Consider the following 9759-nt stretch of genomic DNA (forward strand, 5'->3'; position numbering starts at 1 on the left):
TGATAAACATGTCACCAAAATATTAGTTTCAAATTCATCGTCGTTTGTTTTTTATACAAATGGTGCCACCATGTCATGCTAATGTCAATCTAACCATGTCACTAGATCCTTCCCTTATATATACTAGTGTAGACACATGAGCGATGCGCCTGCCGTTCATTACATGTGCACAACTCTTCAAGATAACCTACTGTCGATCATCACAAATACAACTGCACCAATATGATTCCTCCTAAGAAAAATCAAGTTTTTTCCTGAAAACCCAAACTGGATCATCTGCCAGGGATAGATATACCTCTAAAGAACATATCAAGGAAAATTCATTATCTTTCAACCCCTCCCCTAATAACACAGATTCTTCCTCTTCTTTATTTTCCCTTCATCTTCTTCCTCTTCACAACATCTACAAAAATGTTTTTTACTTTAAGGATTTTGTTGGTACTTGGTACCTTGGGTTTGATCACAAATTTAAAATGTCTAGTTTTTTAATATAAAAACTCCATCGCTCTGATTAGTCTAAAAATTGCAGCTAGTTTTTTAGATAAAGAGACAAAGGAAAAATGCTCGAAATAAAAATTGTGAATCTGAGACTAGCGGGAATCGAGACCACCCGCCTTAATTTAACTATTTTATAAATTTCTCCTTCATACCTTTTCATTATTATGAAAACCCAACAAAAAAACCTGAAACACAGAGGGGTATTTTTGGAAGTTCACTGTAAATTGGCGAAAATGCGTGTTTTTTTATACTAGTTATATATATCATGTAATAAAATAAGATGCACCTGGACACCTCTAGCGAAAATGATGTTATCTTTATTTTAGTTTCAACAATCAACACAAGATGCACTCAAATACATCTAGCAATAACACATGATATGCCTATACAATCTAGTGTTGCCATCGCCATTCTTATTTCAATTTCAATAATAAAATAATAGGGTTTTGCATTTGCTTTTATACTGGTGCATCAACACAAATATTTACCAATACTTTTGGGAAAAAATAGTACCTTTAACTAGATGCGCCAATGCGTTCTAGCAATTTAGTTGAATTTTTAAGCAGAAAATCAACTAGTTGTTAGTGCAGTCAAAATGAAGTAAACATGCAACAAGATTTGGAGAAAATCTAGGGTTTCAAAATGAAATAAAGGACATGTGTAATCAATTATCTCTAATTATGGAATTGATTAACTTAAAATCCATGATTTTTAATCAGATAAAACTAATTTCAAAACCATCAAAAAAATTCAGAAGAACCTAAAAATAATAATAATAATAATAAATGAACAGTAATTACATGGGTAAGGTTATAATCGATATCAATGGTGATTTCAGAATCTGGAAATCGAGATATTATTCTGTTGGCGATGAAGCAAGATAGTGAAGAAAGAGAGCGAGATACAAATATATTTTTCGTTGGTGTTTCATGGAGAATATACGTGGTGCACATCTATTCAATCCAACACAAACTTTAACTATTTGTTGTAACATGTTCTAAAGCTTTTCGTTCATTTGACCCAATTTCAGTTTTTTTATATCCTCCGCAAAAGAATGGATTTAAGTTTGTACGATAATCTGCAACTATATATATCTTGTTGTACATGCTTGATATAAAAATAATCAAACTTACTCTTAGCATCTATGGTGGAACATCGGCATGCTTCCTATGTGGAAAGACAACCTTTATTGATCTAAAATCAAGTTTTCCTTAATTTTAGGGATTTAAAGAAAATATTTCTGGCAGATTTTTTTTTTTTATAATTAAAATTTTATTGCACAAAGAAGTAGCCAACAGAGAAGTTTTGGTCCCTGGCTAGCAAATTACAAATGTTTGAAGGGAAATTACTAGTGCATAACAAGTTTGCTGATCCTACTCTAACAAGTTTTGAGATGGCATCAGCAACTTGATGGTCTTTCCTGCTAACATAAGTGAAAATGCATAAATCAAAACTCATACTAAGATGTTTTATTTCTTTAATAATACTCCGGTGTTCCCAGCGCATGAAGTAACAATTATCTCTGATAGATTGGATGAATAGTATTGCATCACCCTCAATCTGAACTCTTTTCAGCTGCAACGCTTTAGCCCATAAAAGCGTCTCTCTGACTGCTTTGCATTCTGCCTCTTCTGATTCTAAACAATCCACTGTGAATGTTCCTTTGATTCCTCCACAATGACCTGCGTGGTCCCGATAGACCAGGCTAGTACCAGCTAGGTTAGTTTCTAAAAAAAAGGAAGCATCAATGTTGAATTTAATTATCCCTAGGTCTGGTGGCTTCCAGTGTGAAACATGACATATAAAGTGTGTGTGATCTGGCAAAGCACTATTGCTCAGTGATATAGCAGGATCACAAACATTCATATAAAATAAAATTTTGTGCATGGAATTAAAAGGGTTTAGAGTCACTCCCTTAAAGACAGAGTCACATCTGTCTTTCCAAAGTATCCAAGTGCCAATCATAAGTCGATGCAACCATTGCTCGTTTCTATAATTTTAATTGTTTGAGAACCAACTATTGTACCATGGAACCACTGTAATAGAATTGGAATTGACAGCATCAATATCTACATTAATACTTCTCCATACCGCCCTTGCATGCCTGCACTCAAAAATAAGATGCTCTATTGTCTCTTCTGGTCTGCCACAACTTCCACAGATATTATCAATTTCTGATTTATATCTAGCAATTCTGCTTTTTGTTTGAATGATATCTCTAATGCACTTCCATATGAATAATTTGATTATGTGCGCTAACTTACAATTCCACAAAGATTTCCATGTACTGGTTGGTACTGGTATACCATTAACTTGTGAATCATTTTGACTATTAGACAACATATTGTAAGTGCTTTTTACTGAAAAATTCCATTCTTGGCTGGCATCCAAGTTATATTATCCTCTTGTGTGACATCTAAAAATAACTTTGTGATCCAAGAAACAGTTACAACATCAAATATTTGAGTGACTAGAGATACATTCCATGCATTAGTGTTGGTCTCAATTAACTCACTGACAAAAGTAAAAGAAGTATGATCAGGTGAAGAAGGAGCTGCATTAGTGTTGGTCTCAATTAACTCACTGACAAAAGTAAAAGAAGTATGATCAGGTGAAGAAGGAGCTGGAGGATGATTCATACCAGCAATCCATCTGCCTTGCCATATTCTTGTTCTTCTACCATTATTCACTTCCGTGAATTTTAAGTCATTTTTCAATACCCTGCCATACCCATGAAGAGTTAGGTTTATTATTTGAATAATGCAAAACATTAATGTTCATGAAATATTTTGGCTGAAGTATTTTGACCCATAATGATGAAGATTCAGTGCAAACCCTCCAAGCTAGCTTTGTCAATAAAGCTAGATTGAGTAACTCCAAATCTCTAAAATCTAATCCTCCTTTATCTTTTGATTTATACATCTTGTGCCATGCCAAAGGGTTGTGGCCTTTATTAGCTTTATGTCCCAAGAATAATTTTCTTTGAATTGTTGTTAACTGAGTTATTAGCTGCTTTGGTAACTTGAAAGTTCCCATCTGGTAGAGAGGAACAAAATTGAGAACATGTTTGATAATAACTGACCTGCCAGCTTGAGTGAGGTTACTTGAAGACCATCCTGACAATCTGATGATAAAATTGTCCTTAATGTCTTTAAAAGATTCTTGCTTTGAGTTCCCAAAATCAGTGGAGAACCCAAATACTTATCCTTTGCATTCATTTGGCTTACTCCAAGGATTTAAGTAAGAGTAGCCGCATTATCTGGATTAGTAAACTTGTTGTAATAAACAGAAGACTTATCAAAATTAATAACATCCCCTGATTGTGAGCTGAAATCATGTAACAGCTGCAAGAGATTGTTAACTGAGGTAAGGGATGCTTGAGTGAAGATCAAGCAATCATCTGCAAAAAGGAGATGACTAATAGCTGGTGAATTACCACCTGCTACTTTAATACCAACAATAGACTTATCTTCATTGGCTTTAGTTAAATGTCTAGATAAGAATTCCATGGCCATTATGAACAAGTAAGGTGATAATGGATCACCTTGTCCGATACTTCTTGTGGGATGGAATTCAGTACAAGGTGAACCATTTAACATAACAGAAAGAGTGGTAGTGTTGATGCATTAATAAATCACGTCACAGAACTCTTCACTGAATCCAAAGTACATAAGTACCTTAGTTAAGAACTTACATTCAAGCCTGTCAAAGGCTTTTGACATATCCAGTTTGAGTGCCATCCATCCATTTTCTCCTCTTTTCTTCTTCATTGAGTGGATAATTTCTTGTGCAATGATAGTACTAATCATTCTTCCTGATACATATGCTGACTGGAAAGGTGAAATAATCTTCTCCATGATTGGCTTCAATCTGCTTACTAAGATTTCTGAGATAATCTTATAAGAGGTGTTGCACAACCCAATGGGTCTATAATCAGCTGCAGAGAGTGCCTTCTTCTCTTTGGGAATTAAAGAGATGTAAGTCTTGTTTAACTCCTTGGGTAAATGCCTAGATTGAAAGAACTTTTGAACCATCTTGCATACATCATCCCTTACCACTTACCATTGGCTTTTGTAAAAACCTTCTTGAAAACCCCCAGGACCTGGTGCACTCCAATTTTCCATAGATTTAAGAGAAGAATGAATTTCTTAAGCATCTTGAATCTTGCATAAGTTATTGTTGTCTTCTGTTGTGACAAGTATTGGAAGTATCATGAAAAGACTTTCATCAATAGTGGGAGTAGAAGAAGTACTGATGTTCTTGAAATGTGAAGTTAAATGATCTGCTATTGCATCTCTATTCTGAATCCAATTCCCATCTTGATATTTAATGGCATCAATGTTATTTCTTGATTTCTTCCTATTGATTTTGGCATGAAAATACTTGGTGTTATTGTCATGTTCCTTAAAGAAAGTTATTCTAGACTTTTGCTGGTAAAAATCAGTTCTTTTTTTGTGCCATTCATTGGGATCAAATCTGATAGTAAGTGTATCTATGAAGCACGAATACATACATACAATGACAACATTATTAATTTATTGAAGTTTTAATGTATAAGCTTACTAGTATCCGGAAAAGAGTCCCTATGTTTAGTACACCTTCCAAAAGCTAAACATCCGAGATATTTTCTTCCATGGTGGAGTCATTTTACCAATAAATATTCCCTTTTCTTTTTTTTATGGAAATTGGAAAGTTAAGAGACACTCTCATCCCTTGGATTTTCTTTTGGAGCCTCAAAAAGCTGGGACCCCAAATGGTAATAATACAGTGCTACATTCGACAGTTAAACAGACGAGGGATTATATGACGATGAGTGTAGACGCTTAAATTTTAAGCAATACCATTAAGTATTGATAATGATTTCGTAAAAGTAGTTAAATATGTTGAAAATGAGGATGATTTGCTTGATTAACATCTTATATTACATTGTCTAAGTTGCTAACTTTAATTAGAGTTGATCTTTAGAGCTGCATTAATATGCCATGTATCTAATTAAGAACCTTGGAATCTATATTCTTGCTTTTGATGACGGGCAAGCTAGAGAATTTGATTTCTAGTTGCTTCTCTTTTCTTTTTTTTTTTTTTTTTTTTTTTTCTGTAGTTAAAGTTAGCTTTAATCAATTAAAAGAGACAGAAAGAAATATGGAAAAGAATCATAGCATCATTGTTGTTATTTATAATAACAAGAACATGAATGATTTGAAAGAGTTATATATATGTAGTCTAGTCTTTAGTCTTACTTTAATTAGTCCATTCCTATCTTCCTAAGCAAGATTTTAATCTAATTGTCAATATTAGTGTCCAGTTAGAGTTCCAAATTCGTATGTTAAGTAGTCGTTCCAATACAAATAACTTGTATACGTATGGCAGTCAGTAAAATTTCCAGCATTTAATGCCGCATCTGCACTTACGTCTTTCGTGGAACAAAGGCACAACATTTTAGCTACACATATTTCTCAACCTGCTTGCATATGTTTTCATGAGCAATCATTTGCTGTGACGTACACCACAATCCTGCCCAAAAAAATCCCAAGAGAAAGAATCCTTTATAAAAGAGCAATAATGTGTTCGCTATGGGTCACTCTATTCCCCTGATTAGGGGCTTCGAAATTTGGGCTTCAGGGTGAGTGAGAGGTGTTACAACTTACATGGACGTGTATCTCCTCTTAAGTCTTTACCTCTTAGAATCACAAAATTATGCACCGAAATGGCGTTGTGGCATCGGCCCATTCATTTCTCTCCAATAATTCGAGCTCTCGAAGGTACTAGTCCTTAGCTAATTGTGTAATACTAACTAATCTGAAACTTTAGAGTTTGATTTTTCAAAAAGGATAAAAGAACAATCTTATAAGAATGCCAATATTTCATGGAACTACAACAAAAACCAAAGGTTAAGAATATTTGTCATCTTGAAATTGTATATTTTTGTGTGTATCATCAAGTACAATCATTGCTGTGTTTCCTCTTTACAGTTCTAGAAACAGAAATTGTCGTGGTGTGTTTTCACTTTGTATCTTATTGATTCCATATTTCACTGTGAAGTGACAATGAACAATCGATCTTCAGAATGTAAACCAATATGGTTAAAGTGACCAAAACACACATACAAGCTGTAAAATGTACCTGAAAGATTAGAAATCCTTAATAAAGGATTTTCATCACCAGAAGTTAAGGTATTGTAAATACACTTGGTGGAATTATGGTTGAATGAGAAACCATTAATCGTTCTCGATGCTCATCTAGCAAGGAAGTGAGAGTGACTAAGCCACAACCTAATTCATATCATTAATAAAATCATCTTATAAGATTGCATCTGAATATGTTCATGAATCAAAACTGGAGAATGCTCCGAAGTTTAATATGATTCCAAAGAACAGCGAAATTCTAATGGATTATGAAAATGTGCACGAGTTAATAGAAAGATCATGCATGCATACTGATGGCATATTGGCGTATAAAATTGCTCAAGAAAGTAAAGCACGATGACATCAAACATGCTTTTTATTGTTTTATGACAATGAAGAGACGATCGACTTGGACTAAACGATGCAAGTAGAACTTGGTTCTTACAGAAAATACATGTATTTGGCCTGGTAATGCTAACCAACTAATTGTAAAATTTGTGGGACATATATGATTATTTGCCGCAAAGTGTAGTGAGAAGAACGAAGTTCAAGTATAAAGACTCGCCTTGTTGAGCGAGGTTTCTAAAAATACCTAGAATTGTTTATTCTCTTGTAGTGAACGTCATAATATTCTGCAACTTAGTTAGATTAGTAGTTTCAATTATTTTTTTTTGAAATGCAGCATATGTATGTGGTTATTAAATATCTCTGTGGGGATCCAGACACTATGATATATACAAAAAATCCTGGTGACCTTATGTTTCCAAATCAAATGGATCTAGAGTGTGTTTGCAATTTGATAGGAACACTCATTTCGTGTATGTTAAATCGTTGCTCGGTTGAATCCACAAAGCGTTGGTATGTCAATTTTAGTTCTTAAACTCGGAATCACTTGATTTGATTAATAGAGTCAACTCTGTTAGGTTAGACTAGGAACATAAAAATATTGAGAATTTCTCTTGTTACTCACGAAGAACCTGGAGATGTATCAGCAACAACGAAGACATCATACTTCAGTTTGAGGTTAGTAACTACAGACTTGACTTGTTCCAATCGTATCATTTATTCTTTCAAGTCAGTATTTACTAAAATCATACATAAGAAGTAAAGTTTGTTTATAATGACTTTAATATTGGTGACTTGGTCATTATATTAAGATCAAAGTATCAAGGAATGATGTACTAGTTGTTTCTACAACTTGAATATATGGAGTTATGAAGTATATTCAGTCGACGGACTTTGTATTACCGGTATTGAGCTAATTGATAATTCATTATTATTTAATGTGTTGAACTACCAGATAAATCCATACCTTGAAATTATGTTTAGAAACATAGTTAAGGAAGTAGACTTGCGAAACTTGTTTCATAGTTAATAAGGTGATTCAAGAATCTATTATAAGGACCAATCTATAATAAAGATCTATTCTAAGAACCGATCCCATGTAAGGATCTCAAATGGGACTTATCCCTAATAAGAATATAAGTTAGGACCGATCCATATATGTATGGACAAAACTTACATTATAGATATGACTATTATTTTCAGGTTTCTATAGACATCAAGGTGTATATGTGTTTGAGTGAGAATGTTCATAAATATCGGCATAGTTTAATGAAGTATTTTTCTTTTGATATTGAAGACATGATCCTGAAACCGATTTTTAATATCATTTTAGATATCAAAAATATATGCTTACAATATCCCTGGGGTTCGCATATCTCTAGTTACTATATTAGTAAATTACATGGATGTATGGTAGTTAATCTTAGTTGTCAACTATGACTGACATCACTTTAATAGTTGGAATACAATTGGTATTTGTCAAATTCGAAATAAATACTCATTGCATATTTTAAGGATTTTTGAAATTGATGATACCTTATTTTCCAATCAAGCCTCGGTCATAACATTATAAATGGTGGAGCTTGAATTCTTACTAAATCATCCCTTGACACACTGCCTAACCGTTTATGTGGGAAGCCGACCCGTTGATAAAGGAGAGTAATCTAATTAGGTGAAACATCTTATGTTGCCTTCGTTTAAAGTGTTCTTTGAGATCAAGAGGCTTTTATTAGTATCGTTGATGGGAAACTAAATCATTGTTATTTTAGTTTTTCAGTTAATTGATTTGATTAAGAACTAACGGTATAGTTATCCTCGATTGATCAAGTTTGTTTATTCTATGATCATATTCTCATGATATAAGGCTACTCAAGTTTGTTTGAGGATTTGACTATTAGAGATCTTATGATTCAAGATCTGTAAATGGAAATGTTGACCAATCAACATTAATATACTTTGTTATGTGTATGTTGATCAACGATAGAATCAAGTTATTTGTGCAGCGGTTAATTTGAAGATTGAAGACTTGAAGACTTTTTTTTTCCTGGTTTCTGATCTTTGTGTCACTTCTAACACACTTGATTATCTGGGATCCAAACAAGTAGTTTATCTTGATAGACACCAGACTTGTGTAAAGGTCGAACAATCTATCTAGTTGCTTGGATAGAGCTTGTTCACTGAGATTGATTATTTCGATAATCTTTGTCTTGGTTTGATCTTTGACCAAATGATTTTATATGATAAAAGTGAAGATCCTCTACTCTACTTTATCTTTATTGAAATATTTGGGAGATTGATAAGTGAGCTGGTTACTGAAACAGATTTAGTCATTTGTTGTTTCGGCTTACGATCCAAATGAGTTGAGATAGGAAGTCTTCACAGAAGGTGATCCAACCTGAGATAGTGGTCTCTATCTTGGGATTCACATGCATAGACCAGATTGGTTGTAGGCGCATAAACACTAATGGGATGGCATAACGAATGAGTGTCTACTTGGTCTCAACTATACGAAGTTTCAGTAGTCAAGTTGTATAGCGGCTTAACTCTAGGAGTATTCAAATCTTTACTAGGTCCAGGGGTTCACCTGCCAGTCGGTTTTTCTCGTTAACAAAATTTTGTGTGTTAAAGTAGATATACTTGTGTTAGAGCACTGCTCGGTCAAACTCACAAGCGTTGCTATCTCAAGCTTGTTTGTCAAGTTTAGTTGATCAAACACTACACCATTTTAAGGATATAGCAACCCAGAGTAGCAACAGCAGTGGCGCGGTTGCTAAATTTCTGTTGCTATTTT

This window comes from Papaver somniferum, chromosome 2 (assembly GCF_003573695.1).
Source record: "Papaver somniferum cultivar HN1 chromosome 2, ASM357369v1, whole genome shotgun sequence".
Classification (NCBI taxonomy): Eukaryota; Viridiplantae; Streptophyta; class Magnoliopsida; order Ranunculales; family Papaveraceae; genus Papaver; species Papaver somniferum.